Consider the following 16,617-nt stretch of genomic DNA (forward strand, 5'->3'; position numbering starts at 1 on the left):
AAGACTGCGTTCTTCCATTTGCGCAACATCTCTAAAATTAGAAATATCCTGTCTCAGAGTGACGCTATAAAACTAGTTCATACATTTATTACTTCCAGGCTGGACTACTGCAATTCATTATTATCAGGATGTCCAAAAAACTCCCTGAAAAGCCTTCAGCTAATCCAACATGCTGCAGCAAGAGTCCTGACAGGGACTAGAAAGAGAGAGCAGATTTCTCCTGTTTTGGCTTCCCTTCATTGGCTTCCTGTTAAATCCAGAATTGAATTCAAAATCCTGCTCCTCACATACAAGCAGTGTTGGGAAGGTTACTTTTAAAATGTATTCCATTACAGAATACAGAATACATGCCCCAAAATGTATTCTGTAACGTATTCCGTTACGTTACTCAATGAGAGTAACGTATTCTGAATACTTTGGATTACTTAATATATTATCATGCTGTTTACAACTACATGAATGTGATTTATTACTATTACTGAAGGTCCGCGGCTCTGAACCGTAGTAAAGGGACCTCTGGCTAATACGGTGGGTTCTGTGTCGGTTCGTAGCTGAAAACTAGCTTTACTTTGTTGTCTGGGTCAACTTTGCTAGCGAGAGACAGAGAGAGGCGTTGAAAGGCTGCTCCAACAGAACTTATTGTTTCAGAGGAAAACACGAACACGGTGTACAGTCGAGTCTTAATAGCTTACTTACAGCTGGGCTCGTCAGGCTCTCTTCTTGGCTGCAGTGGTTATTATTATATTTACATGCTTCCAGCTCCCGTTTCTGCTCGATGACAGCTCGTACTTTTCCTTTTTCTCCCTCCCTCGCTCACAGACACATAACGTGTATGGCAGTCCATTCTCCCTGCAGCACGGACTACACTGCCTGTGATGCTACATTCTTTAGAGCTATACTTGTAGCATTCTGCCTATTAGCTTAGCACAACAACAACAAAAAGGCCTCTCTCACCCAGGAAACACGCAGAGAGAGAGAGAGAGCGTCACTCTGTAACCATGGCAACCGTAACGCTGCCGCCTGGAACAACAGAACGTAGCTGTCAAACAGTCCTGACCCGTGACAATATGAAACAGGGAAGTACCGCCGTGTAATCCATTTATTTCAACAAATAACTGTATTCTAAATACCACCTTTTTAAATGGTAACTGTAACGGAATACAGTTACTCATAGTTTGTATTTTAAATACGTAACGGCGGTACATGTATTCCGTTACTCCCCAACACTGCATACAAGGTCTTAAATAATCAGGCCCCATCTTATCTTAATGACCTTGTAGTACCATATCACCCTATTAGAGCACTTCGCTCTCGCTCTGCAGGCCTACTTGTTGTTCCTGGAGTATTTAAAAGTAGAATGGGAGGCAGAGCCTTCAGTTTTCAGGCCCCTCTTCTGTGGAACCAGCTTCCAGTTTGGATTCAGGAGACAGACACTATCTCTACTTTTAAGATCAGGCTTCAAACTTTCCTTTTTGCTAAAGCATATAGTTAGGGCTGGACCAGGTGACCCTGAATCCTCCCTTAGTTATGCTGCAATAGACATAGGCTGCCGGGGATTCCCATGATGCATTGGGTGTTTCTTCTTCACTCACTATCTGTTAACAGACCTCTCTGCATTGAATCATATCTGTTATTAACCTCTGTCGCTCTTCCACAGCATGTCTTTATCCTGTCTTCCTTCTCTCACCAACCAATCACAGCAGATGGCCCCGCCCCTCCCTGAGCCTGGTTCTGCTGGAGGTTTCTTCCTGTTAAAAGGGAGTTTTTCCTTCCCACTGTCACCAAAGTGCTGCTCATAGGGGGTCATATGATTGTTGGGTTTTTCTCTGTATCTATGAAGCGCCTTGAGGCGACTTTTGTTGTGATTTGGCGCTATATAAATAAAATTGAATTGAATTGAATTGATCATTTAGGAGTGATGTGGGGCGCTCAGAATCAGGTGGATGGTGTTAACGTTCTGGTCAAACTGAAGCTTATTTTACGTCACAATCCCGAAACGGCATCGATGACAGCTTTGAGTGTTGGCAGCAGCTTCCTGGAAAGTTCAATGTGCCATCGCTCTCCATTCATCAGATGGAGCGCTGATGTTGGCTGTATGCAGTTCTCTGTCTCTCTCTTCTTCATGTTTCATCATTACAACAATTGTAAGCAGGTGTAGTGGCTGCATGAAGGCATGAAACACAGACTGGTGTCATGGCTTTCTCCTGGGAGAAACATGTTTAATGTTGTATCTTCATCTCAAGCTCATGTCCTAAACCTGACGCAGCAGCCTTGGTTCATATATTTAACCAAAGACTATGTGAGGAAGCTGGTTTCCTCTTCCAACATGTGTTGTACGTGTAAGAGCGGCGTGTCAGGTGGTGGGATTGTGTAGTTGGACGTCTGGATCACTGCCCCGGTGTTTTTTTAACAGGTCAAATGAATGGATCATGCTGGCTATCCCATCAGTGGATAAACATACCCAAACAGTCAGGACAGTCTCTGACTGGTTTCAGAGGCTTTCCCTTGGATCAAACAACAGTCATCTCAGGCACATGTTGGTACAGAAGCCCTGCTCTTAAACTCAGATGGTGGTGCTGAAGCAGCTTGTTTTACACAGACGAGGCTTAGACGTGATTACTTAGAGCTGAGAATCATGCATAGTTAATCTAGTCAAAGAATAAAGTATGGACCCTCAGAGGCTTTTTCACGTTTCCCTGATGTGAGAAATAGCAGCGTTTCACACTGATGTATTTACTCTACACAGACGTTTGTCACATCACAGACGAAGCCAGACGACCTTTTTGTCTTTGGTTAATTAGAAAAAAGCAACGCTAACATGATGTGCTTGGATCCGTGTCCTGCTTCAGAAATGTGAGTAGCAGTGTCACAAAAACAAACCTTCCCCTCCTAAATATCTCATTTATTACCCAAAGTTTCACAAAACTTCTGTTTGGACATTATTGCATATTTGTATAAAATAATTCTGTTGCATCAAACTCAGAGATATGATCTGTTTTATCATTTATCTAAAATACTGACACGTAGTCCCTTCTCAGTTTAATGATCTTCATTGTTGCCTGGCTGGTTGGTAATGCAGCGTTCAGCCTTTAAAACAAATCTACATGAAGCTGTTAGTTTGCTCGTATCCATGTTGGTGCATCAGTAACTACAGCAGAGGCTGTCGCTTCTCACCCAGGGCCAACATGACGAGCAGACAGAGCATGTAAACAGACAGCAGGTGGCAGTCTTTCACTGGAGACCAACCTATGATCACCAAGGGCTGATAAAAATCTGTCTTTTCACATAATAATAATCCCATACATAGCTTATTGTCTCCACATCAGTAGCATTATCGTCAGTGCTTCACCTTGATGGAGGCGTCCTCGGCTACCCTTCACCTGTCCCTCCAACCTTCCTCCAGGTGATCTGATGTCTAATTGGCTGACTGGAGCAGATTAAGCTAAGACCAGGAATAGGACTGCACACACACACACACACACACACACACGCACACACGCACACACACACACACACACACACACACACACACACGCACACACAGGTCTGCATGTGGCTTTCCGTTAGACAGTAAGCTCAGTGTAGCATTACAAACATAAACAAAGCCATCAAGAAGGAAACGCTCTCCTCTCATCTTCCTCACGTTATTAATTCTGTTCAGGGGCGCATGTGAAAGGGCGCGTGTGAAAGGGGGCGTGTGAAAGGGCGCTTCAGCCGGCTCCATAGCTAAACTCCAACGTTACAAGTTCTTGGAAAAAGTAACACTGTGGTGGAAATATTTCTGTGGAGATGAAATGAGTCACGTGGAGAAACAAATCTGTTCCTGATGTCTGGCAAACAAGCGCGTCCAACAAAGAAACGTCCCGTCCTCAGTGTCTTCATTAGGACACTTTTGCTTATTGACACCCATGCTTGTTTCTTTTGGGCAAAGGTGCGGGACGGACTTGAAGACCTTGTTCGTACCAGTTTGGACACACCTGCGGCGCCGGTTTAGCGCAGCTGGATGAGCAGCAGTCCCTGTGTCCCTCTCTCACTTTCCTGTCAGTTTTCACTGCATCTGTCTAATAAAGACAAAAATACATTTAAGAAAAGAACAGAAAGTTTGGATACACCTTCTCATTTTATGGTTTTTCATATTTACATCGTAGAAGACATCACAATGTGGAGTTAAACAAAAAAGTCTGAAAGCATGTTTTATATGTGAGATTCTTCAAAGCTTTGCTCTCCCAGTCTCACCTTGTCCCAGCACAGAAACAGAGACACGTGGGAAAAGTGACATCTCATTACATGAGTTTGTGTGAGGCTAGTCCAACAGTGATGCAGTCTAATGGTGTGGAGATCTTCCAGTCAGTGGTGACAGGCCCAGCTCTGACAGCACAGTGTGACAGCACCGTGTAGCATATGGAGCCCTTTAGAGATCAATGCATGTAAACTGTAAGGCGACCCCCGTATCTGTAGTCCTTCTAAATATTTCTGTTTAACAAGCAAACACTTGATTAGAAAACTAAGTGATGCAAGTGCAGACTTAGCTAGCGGCCTGTGAAAGTCACAGTTCAGTCAGGCAGCTCAGACATTTGGCACTCAGGACTTTGGCTTTACAGCTTTGGGTGATGGGAACAAACCACAGTGCAGTCCTCCATCCAACCTAACCCAGCTCTCATCATAGCACAACGTGTGGAAGAGGGAGGCCACTCAGACAGGAGAGAAATGCCATCAGCATAGATGACTTTGTGCTGTTACTTTTGTAATGTTCACACAAATACAAATAAGCAAACGGTGCATTTTGTAGCAGCCTTGATATATATAAATATATATAAACATATATAAATATATATAAATATAAATATAAATATATATATTTATATATATATATATATATATATATATATATATATATATATATATATATATATAAATATAAATATAAATATATATAAATACAGTTTATATTACTGGGAAAGGGGATTTCTGTTTAAATCCAGCTCCAGCAGGCTTTGGCAGCACGGCCGGTGATGTGTGCGTTTATGTGACCATCGACTGAGCATGTGCGAGGCAGCAGAGAGATCATCGCTGCCACGACTCTGGGCTGTCCTGTAAATCTTCTACTTGCTGGGATATTCGTTGTAGTTCAGGCATGGAGGAGCGGAAACCTCTGGGTTCAGGCGCAGTCCGTGGAGCGGAGCGACTTTGGAGACTTTACGCATGCTCCTCATCAGCGGCGGGCGGGGAGACTTTAAAGTTGGACCCTTTTCATTTACAGTAGTGACGCAGGTGAAATGCTATTCTGTAGTGAACTCTTGATATTTTTGGAACATCTCGAGTGGTCTCACAACAGATAAGAAGAGGACAAACTCACTCCGGGACACTGTGACCATTCCCACTGTAACAAATGGCAGATGGATATGAGCAGGCCAGCTCATCAGAATTTATTAAGGGTAAGTTTAACATCAGTGCTGGGATGTAATACTGCATAATGGTTTTCTATAAGAAACTACAGCCTGCAATATTTCCATGTGTGTGACTGAGAGCGCGCGTGGACATAAATACACAGCACTGACCTGCTCGTTCATTTTGGCTCATTTGTTCTTTCAAACAAAGCTAAACCAGTATGATTCAGTGTGAGCTACACTGACCACGATGGTCTCCATCATGGGGACACTAACCAAATAAGAGACGAGGACATTTCTGATTATTTTGTAGCTTCTTCATCAGCACTGTACATTGTTGTGGAGAACAATAACTCTTGACAGGACTGTGGGGGCAGCTGGTCGGCCTTTGGCCTGGAGGATGCTGGATCGTTTTCAGCTGTGTCTGCTATAATTAACATGATATAAAGTGTAACAGCTGTGCATTAAGACGGTAAAAAGAATCCTGGTAAAGTGAGTCCATGCAGGTGCAGGTCAGCTTCACAGCCTTTACACAGCAGCTCGTTTCCAGGAATAAGTTTTTCTCTTTTCAGCTATCACTGCAGAACTTTCCAGTTTTACTGAAGCTGCTTCACTCATGAGTACATGTAAAACTACATGTAGCTGAAAGGTTCAAACTTACAGGCTAACAGTTGGCAGGTTGTAGCCCAGTGTCCCACAACTCATTCACTCATAGAGTCAAATAATACAGTTTAGTTAAAGCAAAGAATTACAAAGTTTATTACGTTTATGAAGCCACGACCCATCGTTCTCTAATCTGGTAAAAAGAAGCATTTCAGTAGTGCGAGGATTAAGTTTGGCTAAATCAGGTTAAGTAACCAGCACCAGTGTGTCATGTAAGGACGGAGATTTGGGTCCTGCCTTGGTTTCAGCAGCAGTTAATGAGGGGAACTGATCCTGTGCTGTAACCGAGACACCAAAAATACCTGGATACAGTCAGCAGCTCGGTGTGATCGGGACAAGAGAGCGTTATCGCCCTGTATCTGAAGCCAGGACTGTCTGTGAGGCTGAATGTAACCTGTGTGTGTGTGTGTGTGTGTGTGTGTGTGTGTTTGTGTGTGTGTGTGTGTGTGTGTGTGCACCACAGACCGCCTGTACTTTGCCACTCTGCGGGTCAAACCTAAGAATACAGCCAACACACACTTCTTCAGCACGGATGAGGAGCTCATATATGAAAGGTAAGCTGTGATCTAGTCTGATCCCCAATTCTGACGTACCGCCGTCTGACATCCATTTAAAGTGAGTCCGGATGTTATCATTCACATGCTGATGTTATAGTTGGTGTTGTTCTTGGTTTAGCTGAATGTTCATTTAACAAAATACTTTCTGTACCATGTAAAAGTAAACTCATGACTTTCTATAACAGCAACAAGCATAAAACATTCAAAGTGACTCAAACTCTGATCGCTTCATGTCATCTGTCCAGTAGATCTGCAGAGATCTGCAGAGATCTGGTCTCTGTGGCTGAGACGGCTACAAGTGCCTGAAGGAGATCTCCAGCTTCTTCAGTGCTTCGGGGTGTCTCGTACTGTTGTGCAGTAAAACGTGTAGTGTGTGAAGCTTCCTCATGATTCTGCTAACCAGCTGTAGCTGATTATGTCAGCCGAGCTGGTCTGAGAGACACGTGGAGCTGAAGGTTCAGTGAATCCTGCAGATTCACTCAACAAACACACGAATGGCTGAAAAGTGAGAAACGCTGCGATGTCATTGCCGCTGAAAGTCTCCATGGTAACAGTCTGCTCCTGCTCACTGCCAGCACACGCTCCTACAAATCATTTCTTTCTGATGCCTCTTTTGTAACAGATGAACTTTGTTTGTTTTTGTTGTTTCGTGTCCTTTAGAAATTCCTTTGACCTCATTAATATCCCACCTGTTCATTTCAGAGAGACACGCCTTTTGACAGTCATGGTCCTGTCCTTCCTTGACTTCTCATCACTGGTCTCTGATTACCATTATACTGTTAGAGGAAGTCCACTGCTCCACCCGGAGGGATGGTGTCCTGGTTCAAACTGTGGTCTTTCTAGTTGGAGTTCACACGTTTTCCCTGGTTCACAGTCCAAAGACATGCATGTTCATTCACGTTAGCTTAACTGGTGATTTAGTTTAGTCCAGTTTTATTTGTATAACATCAGTTACATCCAGGCCCTTTGTAGGTAAACAACCTACAATATTAGAGAGAAAACTCTAATTGGACGATTCTCAACGAGCAGGGCCGGGAGCAGTGGGACGGTAAAACTTCTAATAGGTGGGGAGACCCTGAAAGAACTTCCTTACAGTGCCGCCATGCCGCCTGGATGTGAGCAGGAAGCTGCTTCCTGTCAGGACAGCTGCTCTGGCCACCACGAAGACTATCAGAACCTGGCCTGATGAAGCCTTACAGCAGCTGCAGGACTGTCTCCACACCACCAGGACATTCCTGAACATCCAGACCTGGAGGTGTACTGTGTCACCTGGTCTATCCCAACCACAAGCCCTGGATGACCGGGGACGTCCACCGGCTGCCTTCAGAGTGAGTGACGGTGCAACGAGGCATCTGAAAGGCCAAATCACAGTACAGGTGGAAGATCACCTGGACAGCAACAACAGCAGGCAGGTGTGTCAGGAGGGCAGCACATCACCGAGTACAGGAGCAGTCACAGAGCTGATGCTTCACTAGCAGAGCAGTTGAATCACTCCTTGTTTTGAAGTGCAGTCACCAGAGGCACGTATCAATAAGTCCATCCTCACTGTGGAGGAGTGTGACATGAGACACGCCGTCAACCCTCCAACAGGAACAGCTCATACGTCAGTGAAGACATGAAGTCCACATACTTGTGGAGAATTTCATCCAACCCTGTGTTGTCATGTTGATACATTTGCACTGTTTCTCCCATGAAAATGTCTGTTGATGTATCACCAGTGTGACTGATGTCATAAACCAATCATCTGGTCCTGGCCTACTCTGTGGTCATAACCCCTGACTGAGCACGCACGAGTTATGGTTCCTTAAATGATCTGCATTTATTTTAGGATATAAATAGTTTTAATTATACACCCTTTATACACCGATGAGAGACAGATCAGAGGTGAAACAGCCTTGGAAAAATGCTCCATCTATGCGTTTATATGTGCCCTGCAAATTGCACCTTCATACTGTGGATGTTCTGCTGTGGAGCTGCAGGCCACCACAGTACACAGGGCTGGGTGGAAACTGGTTTCCAGCATTTCCTGACCTCTCAGGACTTTTTAGGAACTCTAAGGCTACGTTCACTCTGCAGGTCTTGATGCTCAATTCAGATTTTTGGATCAAATCTGATTTTTTTGTCTGCTCGTTCACACTACAAATAAAATGCGACAGCAAACGCGCTCTAGTGTGAACGCTCAAAGCGACCGCATGCGCAGAAGAAGACGTCACACACAACGCTCTCTGTTTAGACCCAGAGCAACAGTATTGTTTGACTGATGACCTTAATATAAAGACTTCAGACTTCACGTTTCCCAATTTTTGCTTTAAGTTATTTTGTTATTTACATAATAATGTAAATAACCTAATAATGATCCTGATTGCTGTTTTAGAGGAGCGGAGCTTCAAAGGATAGTTGCAGATTTCTGTCAGAATCTGCAGATTATACAGAACAAAGAAAATGTTCACGTAAAGGTCAGCTCACCTGTGTCCACTGCAACAAAACTGATTTCCAATGAAAGGTAAAAGACCGTATGTGTTCATTACTGCAGTGGTGGTATAATTAAGGTGTTCTGGATCCATGTTTTTAACTGATATGTCGCTAACCTCTATCACAGTCTTTCTTTCCTTTCTTTTTGTGCTTTTAGCGAGTTGAAAATGGAGATATGAACTGGATCGTTCCGGGAAAGGTTCTGGCGTTCAGTAGCCCTCATTCTCGTGGTAAGATAGAAGATGGTGAGTCAGAATCTCTAAGCTAAAAGCTAAAAGCATGCCTCCAAACATGGTTCTCCAGTCCGTCTCTACTCCTGTTGTCCTCAAACAGCTGAGAAGAGCTAACCTTACCCTGCTGTCTTCTGATGGCGTGTATTGTTTCCTGCTTAGTGCTGTCATGTTGTTACGGCTGGATTAGACGAGCCTGAGCCCTGCAGTGGCTCGGGGTTTCCCATGATGCACTCATGCTTCTTCATCACTCAGCTCTTTTTACTTCCTGTGTATTTACACCACTTTGCACGTAGTTATTATTCCCCTCTGGCTCTCCAGTCCGTCTCTTGTCCCGTTGTCCTCCCCTCACCCCGACCACATGTGGCAGATTGCTCCCCCTCCCTCAGCCTGGTTCTTGTTAAAGGGAGTTTTTCTTTCCCGCTGTCAGCAGGTGCTTGGGGCTGTTCGATCGTTGAGTTTTCTCTGTATTTAACGTCTTTACCTTACAATATAAATCAGTTGACACTACGTCACTGAATCTTATTTTACGTTTGCATTAAGAGACAGGACTTGCATTAAAAACAGACCCTCGCTGATTGAAACGTACGACGTAACTCAGTTGTTGATTCTGTCTCCAGGTTATCCCCTCCACACACCCGAGGCATACTTCTCATACTTTTGCCAAAATGACGTAACGACCGTGGTTCGTCTGAACAGGAAGTTGTATGATGGCAGGCGGTTTGAGGATGCAGGATTTGAGCACCACGACCTCTTCTTCCTTGATGGGACCACGCCCTCTGACCTCATCGTCAGACGCTTTCTGCATGTGTGCGAAAGCACAGACGGGGCAGTGGCAGTGCACTGTAAAGGTAGGACTGCAAGTGTTTATGTATGTTTAATTGATGTCATTTATTTCTTTTATCTTAACTTTGTCTCTTTAAACACTCCATCCATTTACAGCTGGATTAGGCCACACGGGCACTCTGATTGGCTGCTACCTGATGAAGCACTTCCGGTTTCCTGCAGCCGAGGCGATTGCTTGGATCAGAGTCTGCAGACCTGGATCTATCATCGGTCCACAGCAAAACTTCTTAGAAGAGTGAGTTTGTGCCTCAGCTGTGACGCTCAAACCAAACGCTCCAATTTCCGTGACTCCAAAGGTATCAGTCGGAGACAATCATTAAGCTTTAGTGCCGTTCATGAAAGTACAGGAGTAATGCTTTCCAAATGATGTGCACACAGACACGTCTGCAACACTTCATTAGGATAATGTCACAAAACACAAGCAGACGGCAACTTCACCTCCAAGGTGCACGGAGAAAGATCTGACGAGGTGAAGACTCCAGTCACAGAGTATTAGGGAACCATAACGTGTTAGGAGGCAAACAGGAGGCAGTGTCCTCGCTGCTTTCCAGCATGGATGACCTGTCAATCAACACCGTGCTCTGCAAGTCATATAGCTTGGATGAAGTCAGCGGTGTGACTTCATAGCACCTTTTTTTAATGGTTACTGCAGAATTCAAACAGGCTACTGAGTTCTGATCACAATGTTGTGTTTTCATGCTGCTAATTGTGTCTTTCTTTCTGTGTCTGTGCAGAATAACTGCAAAGAAGTCAGTCTGACACAGGGAGACGAACTGAGAGCACTGAAGGGAAAACGCCCACCGAGATCAGCGTCATCCTGCTCAAGGTACCAATATCTGTAATTTAATTAATGATACATGGTTATTGTGGTCAGTGCAAGAGACACGTTGAGAATTAGCTCAAAACAAAGTTTCTATTAACAAGGAGACATAATAGACACCAACATGTTTTTGTGGATGTCAGAAAGTACATAAGTGACTGTTGTCGAAGGCTTTGTTTGCACGCTGTCTAACAGACAGACTGGACTGCATGAAATCCTGCTGTGTTCTCATCTGTGCAGCGTAAATGTTGTGTATAACCTGCTCGAGCTCATGCATCCTTTTTTGTTCTTCGGTTAAACTGAAACCTAAATGCAACAAGAGAAGTTGTTGTCTTTGGATACTTTAGTTAATCATGAGTGAGATTAAGGTTGTGGAGGTTGTCAGAGTATTCCTTCTACTGCCTGACAGTGTCCTCAGTTGGAGTCAGCAGGCCTCCATCTTTACTGGACACCGTGTTGGTAGAGCACCACTTCCCCCTCCTGACGGTTTGCCAGAATCGCTCCTCCTACGCCCAAGTTTTTGCTGCAGCCGCGGCCTGAGCTGCGTTTCGATTGGCCTGCCCGCTGCCTCTGCTCTCCACCCGTGGCTGCCGCCAGACACACAATCAGTAGATAATACCTCTGCTCACTACAGTTTTTGTTTTGGTCCCTGAATCCACGGCCCAAATATAGCAGATATATAAGATGCTGCCATAGTTCAAGAAACATTTCATAAAAAGTAAATAGTTACAAATCGGGGATATGGGAGCTGCGGCAAAAAGAAACCAAAGGACGACCACGAACCAAACTCACAACGTGCTTCTCCTGTAAACTAACATCACTAAACTGCTAACCTGACACAACCAAGAACTGGGCTTCCACGGAGGTTAACTCGAGGTACCTCCCACACGTCGAAGCGTATTTGTCTCTTGTCTCTTGTACAGAGTGTGTGTGCAGATGTTGATTCCTGCAGTGAGCGTAGAAATCATCAGAAGGATTTTTGGAGAAGTTGTTCGTTGTGCTTGTTTTTGTGAAGGATCAAGTTTAGTATTTGCTCTTGGATCACACACACACACAAATATGAGGTGTTCTTGTTTCCTGTGTCAGGTTAAACCTGTCCAAGACTTCACACTGCTCCATCCTCCCTCCCCCGAAGCCCTCCAAAGTCCACCTCACCCCCTCTTCTACTAAAAAGCTGAGACGAAGTTCCTCTACCACCACTGCTCCGCAGATCAGGAGGTTGGTGTCTGTGCTTTTGTTCCTTACTAGAAGCACATTATAATAAAACCAATATAAAATGTGATGTGCTGATGTCTCCACAGTCCCTTCAGCCTCACTGTGTTCAGCACCAGGCCAGCACTGATTCACTGACTTCACACTTGGGACGTTCTGGTCATGAATCAGCCCAGCTGATGATGGACTCGCTGGAAACTGGATCAGCTCTCTTGCACCTTTAATAGGCTGTAAATCCTTTTTTAGCCCCAATAACTACTTTTGGTTTTGACAGAGCCAACAGTTTGTCACCACTTTAACTGGTCACGTGGCCCATTCTGTGATAACAGGGCCGACACCATAAATCATCACGTCTCTTGGGTATAGCAGGCAGGTAACTGTAAAAAACTGCTGCTGCATATTGCAGATATAACATCTGCTAGATGCTGAATGTCCCGTTGTCACAATCATTTTGCTGGAAGCAAAGGACACGTGCAGGTGCAAAGACCAAACAACGCTAACAGGGGATAAAAGGTCGTGGCCCGAGGACTGAGTCAGACCATCGCCAAGAGCAGTCTGGGTGCTTCTGATAAACGGCTGCTGCCATTTGTCCATCCAAAGTTCAGAACCACAGGATGTAGACGGCCTGAAGCAACGTCTTGGTTGCAGAAACACAGACCTTTAGAAGTCGTACCAAAATCCACGCCAACTTTGGCAGATCACAGGTTTCTTGGCTGCACATGATGGACCTAGCTTATTTGGCACGTTGTTGTAATGTTGTCTCCTCATTTTCAGTACTTTAGTAACCTGGTTGGGTTAGAGAACCATAGCAAACCACATCTTTTGTAAGAGATCGGTGCACATTGTTCAAGAATTAACAACTGGACGCAAAATTGTCTTGCAAGACCAAGAGTGATACACTGCTTCTGCTATAGATGTTATTTATATTTTCCAAGATTTCATCGATAAAGTATGACAAACTTATATTTGTTTGTCTTTTAATGTTCGACATGCTTATAATGCACTTTGAAAACCTCTGAGCACACATGCTAGCAATGAAAGACACAGAACAGAGGCAGCAATATAACATAGCTAATATTAACAGTGCAGTGAATCCTGCTTATGCCGTGATATTCAGGACTGCAAACCGAGCAGCATCACTGACTTTCAGCTTGTTGTGTTTGTGGATATATGACTGACTTTAATTATCCATCAAATCATCACATTCTCTGTAAGATAAGGTCAACTATATATATATATATATATATATATATATATATATATATATATATATATATATATATATATATATATATATACATATATATATATATATATATATATAAATATATATATAAATATTAGGGGTGCAACGATACTCGTATCAATATTGAACCGACGTCCCGGGGCTAGCGATCTCTGCCCTGCCCGTCGGCCTGTCGTAGGAAGGAAAAATATATGTCAATGCTTTTGCATTCTTTTGGAAATGTAGCTGGGTAATTATGTCATTGGCATCGGTGAGCCACTGTCAATATGTGACATATTGAAATCGCGTTTGAATTTGCGCTTGTTTTTTGCTTTCACTTTGCAATCGCGTGAACTGTGTATAGAGAGCGACAGCACTGATTGGTGAGTGATGATAATTTGCACCAATTCCTCTGACATCGTCTTATCAATCATTAGCTTACTATGCAAACATGACAAGTGAAATCTCCCGCAGCTTAAACATGTGAGAGGTTGATCGCACAGAGAATCGCTGAGCGTTATGTGAGTGCGCGTGTAAAAGCAGCAGGATATATATTTTAGTTCTGCTGAGCCAAATAAGACAGGTCAGGGTGAAGAAGTGACAGCCAAAGAAAAGCTTACCACAAAACGGAAAAGTTATGACAAATCAGACTATAAGGCAAAAAGAAAGTGCAGCTTTATGGTTTCATGGACAAAAGAATTTCTGTGGCTGCAATATGACGAGCTATCTATGTATGTATGTATCTATATATAATCATCACGCTATGATTTGTGGGATATATGGGACAACGAAGCGTGCACCAGACCACGCTTGATATTTGGGGAAATCGACGGTGCATTTGGAGTATGCATTTGAAGTACACTTCGAATTGGGACAGCCGTCGTTGCGTGGCGGTGACGTAACCGCACTTAAAATGTGTACTTCAAGCGTGCAGAAACATGTGGACATGTGCTTGCACGCTAGTGCATGAGGAGGGACGGATTTTATGTTTTACCTCTCCAGACACCTTTCTTTTGCAACGTTATGGGTTGTACGAACACTGTGCTATGTTTGTAAACACTATGTTTGTTAAGCTGCAGCCGTTCAACCGGGCTTATATGGTTGATGAAGAGAAGGTGTATTAAAGGAAACACTGTGGAATTCCCAATGCCAGTGTGAGCACTGCTATCAGTGAGCTTAACGACAGCCGTTAGCATCATTTCAGTGTTTCAGTCATAAAAACACTTCGTGTCTCTGTGGTGGTTACACTGACATCATGCACTTTGTGCTTTGACCTCCAGAGGGCGACAAATCAGCACAGACGGAGAGCTCCATTCAAACTTTGCTGCCATCAGTAATAATTCTTCAAATATAATCATCAGTGTTTGAGCAGCTATGATATCAGGGACAATCTAGACATGTGTGACAATACTGAACATGTCACATGACACACCTTAAACATCATGTGATCCACTCTCAGTCTGCACTTTCATTCATGACTTCAACAGGTTGAAATGAGCTTTGAAGAAACATTCAGTGAAATAAATCTTTCATGGATTCATGTGAGCAGCAGATGAACTTTGTACCAACAACATCTTCAATAACAGAGTCTGAATGAAGCTCAGGTGTTGATGCTGCTCACTGATTGGACGCTTGGTTTCAGCTCTGCTCTCAGTCTTTCCTGCACAGGTGAAGGTAGAAAGTGTGACTGGATCTATAGACTGGAAACAGAGAAACATGCTGAACATTTGAAGCTTTGCAGCAGAAATGTTCATGTTACAAATACAGCAGAGCTGATCTGGGGTCAGTGTGTTCACACCTGCAGCTACAACAAGGTTTCATGTCTCCACACGTCAGCATGTGAACTTTACTCTGACTCAGTCTGAGCAGTCAGACGGCATATTTTTAAAGTTAACACATCAGCACACACAGAGCTGAGCCCCTCCCACCTGTGCTGAGTTTCAGGTGGAGCCCCGCCTCCTTCCAGGAAGCAGCTCACCTGTGTGTCCGTGTTTAGTGTCCAGGTGTGGAGTGGAGCTTGTTGTTGGTGTGTGAAGAAACTGTAAGTTTGCTTTGTTTCCTCCTTTAACAGTTTGTCTTTAGGAACTTTACTGTTTGTTCAGCTCATGTTCGATTTCTTCACACAACAAACTGTGTGTGTTTGTATTTCCGGTCTCTCCATTAAAGTCAGTGTGTAATGTTTTCCTGGCTAACATCAGCTGTGTGCAGCTTAGTTCCAGCACAAATCTGCCGCTCCATAGTTCACGGTAACGGACTCACAGCTGGACCAACGAGGCCGAGTGTGTCCGCCACTCTGAGCTACGTTCGTGTTTGTGTACTTGTAGTTTGTACTTTGTGAGTTCACTCAGAGCCCACAGAGGACGCAGCGTACGTGATGACGTCAGCCCTTTACCTCCTTTACTGTCACTGTGATTAATATTTACACACCACACGAGACACCTGACAGCATGTTAACGCTAAGCTAAAGCTAAGCTAACGCTAAGCTAGCCAAGAACCCAGAGTGACGTTAAAGCTGAGTAAACACTGACCCCAGACCAGCACCGTGATAAAGTGAGCTGCTGCTGCTGAACCTGAACAGGTAACAAAGTGATGAGCAGTCAGGCTGCAGGTTTCTACCTGTTCATGTTTCTACAGTAGAATCACTTTGAAGTGTCTTTGTGCTGTTTCATCTTTGATTTGTGTTCATAAACACTCAGAGAAAGATCACGTGACCTCATCAGGATCTGTGTTGGTGTGTGGGGCTGTACCTCAGCTTTAGATTATGGTGATTATGAGACAGTGTTTCAGCTCATTTTACACAGTAACATGAAAGTACTGTTATGAGGAGTAATGAAGTAACATACTCCATTACTTTTAATTAAAGTGTTCTGTGTAATATGTGTAATAATGACTTTTTTGAGTAACTTCCTCTCTGTCAATAACAACATTCATACGTGGAATAAAAACACATCAGTGGATCATTGCTGGAGCTGCCTGGACTTCAGTCTTCAGGATCTCAACCAACAGCATCAACATGCTGCTCCAGATGTTTGTGCTCCAGATGTTTGTGCTAAAGATGTCTGTGCTACAGATGTCTGTGCTCCAGATGTTTGTGCTCCACATGTTTGTGCTCCAGATGTCTGTGCTCCAGATGTTTGTGCTCCACATGTTTGTGCTCCAGATGTCTGTGCTCCAGATGTTTGTGCTCCAGATGTTTGTGCTAAAG

The 16,617-nt window shown here is 43.9% G+C and overlaps 1 pseudogene; it reads left to right on the forward strand.

Moving 5' to 3' along the window:
• The first annotated feature begins 5,389 nt into the window (after nt 1–5,389).
• Nucleotides 5,390–13,140, forward strand: LOC148098674 (dual specificity protein phosphatase CDC14AB-like; annotated as a pseudogene).
• Nucleotides 13,141–16,617: the final 3,477 nt, after the last annotated feature.

Source organism: Neolamprologus brichardi, chromosome 14 (assembly GCF_056152115.1).
Source record: "Neolamprologus brichardi isolate AB-2024 chromosome 14, ASM5615211v1, whole genome shotgun sequence".
NCBI lineage: Eukaryota > Metazoa > Chordata > Actinopteri > Cichliformes > Cichlidae > Neolamprologus > Neolamprologus brichardi.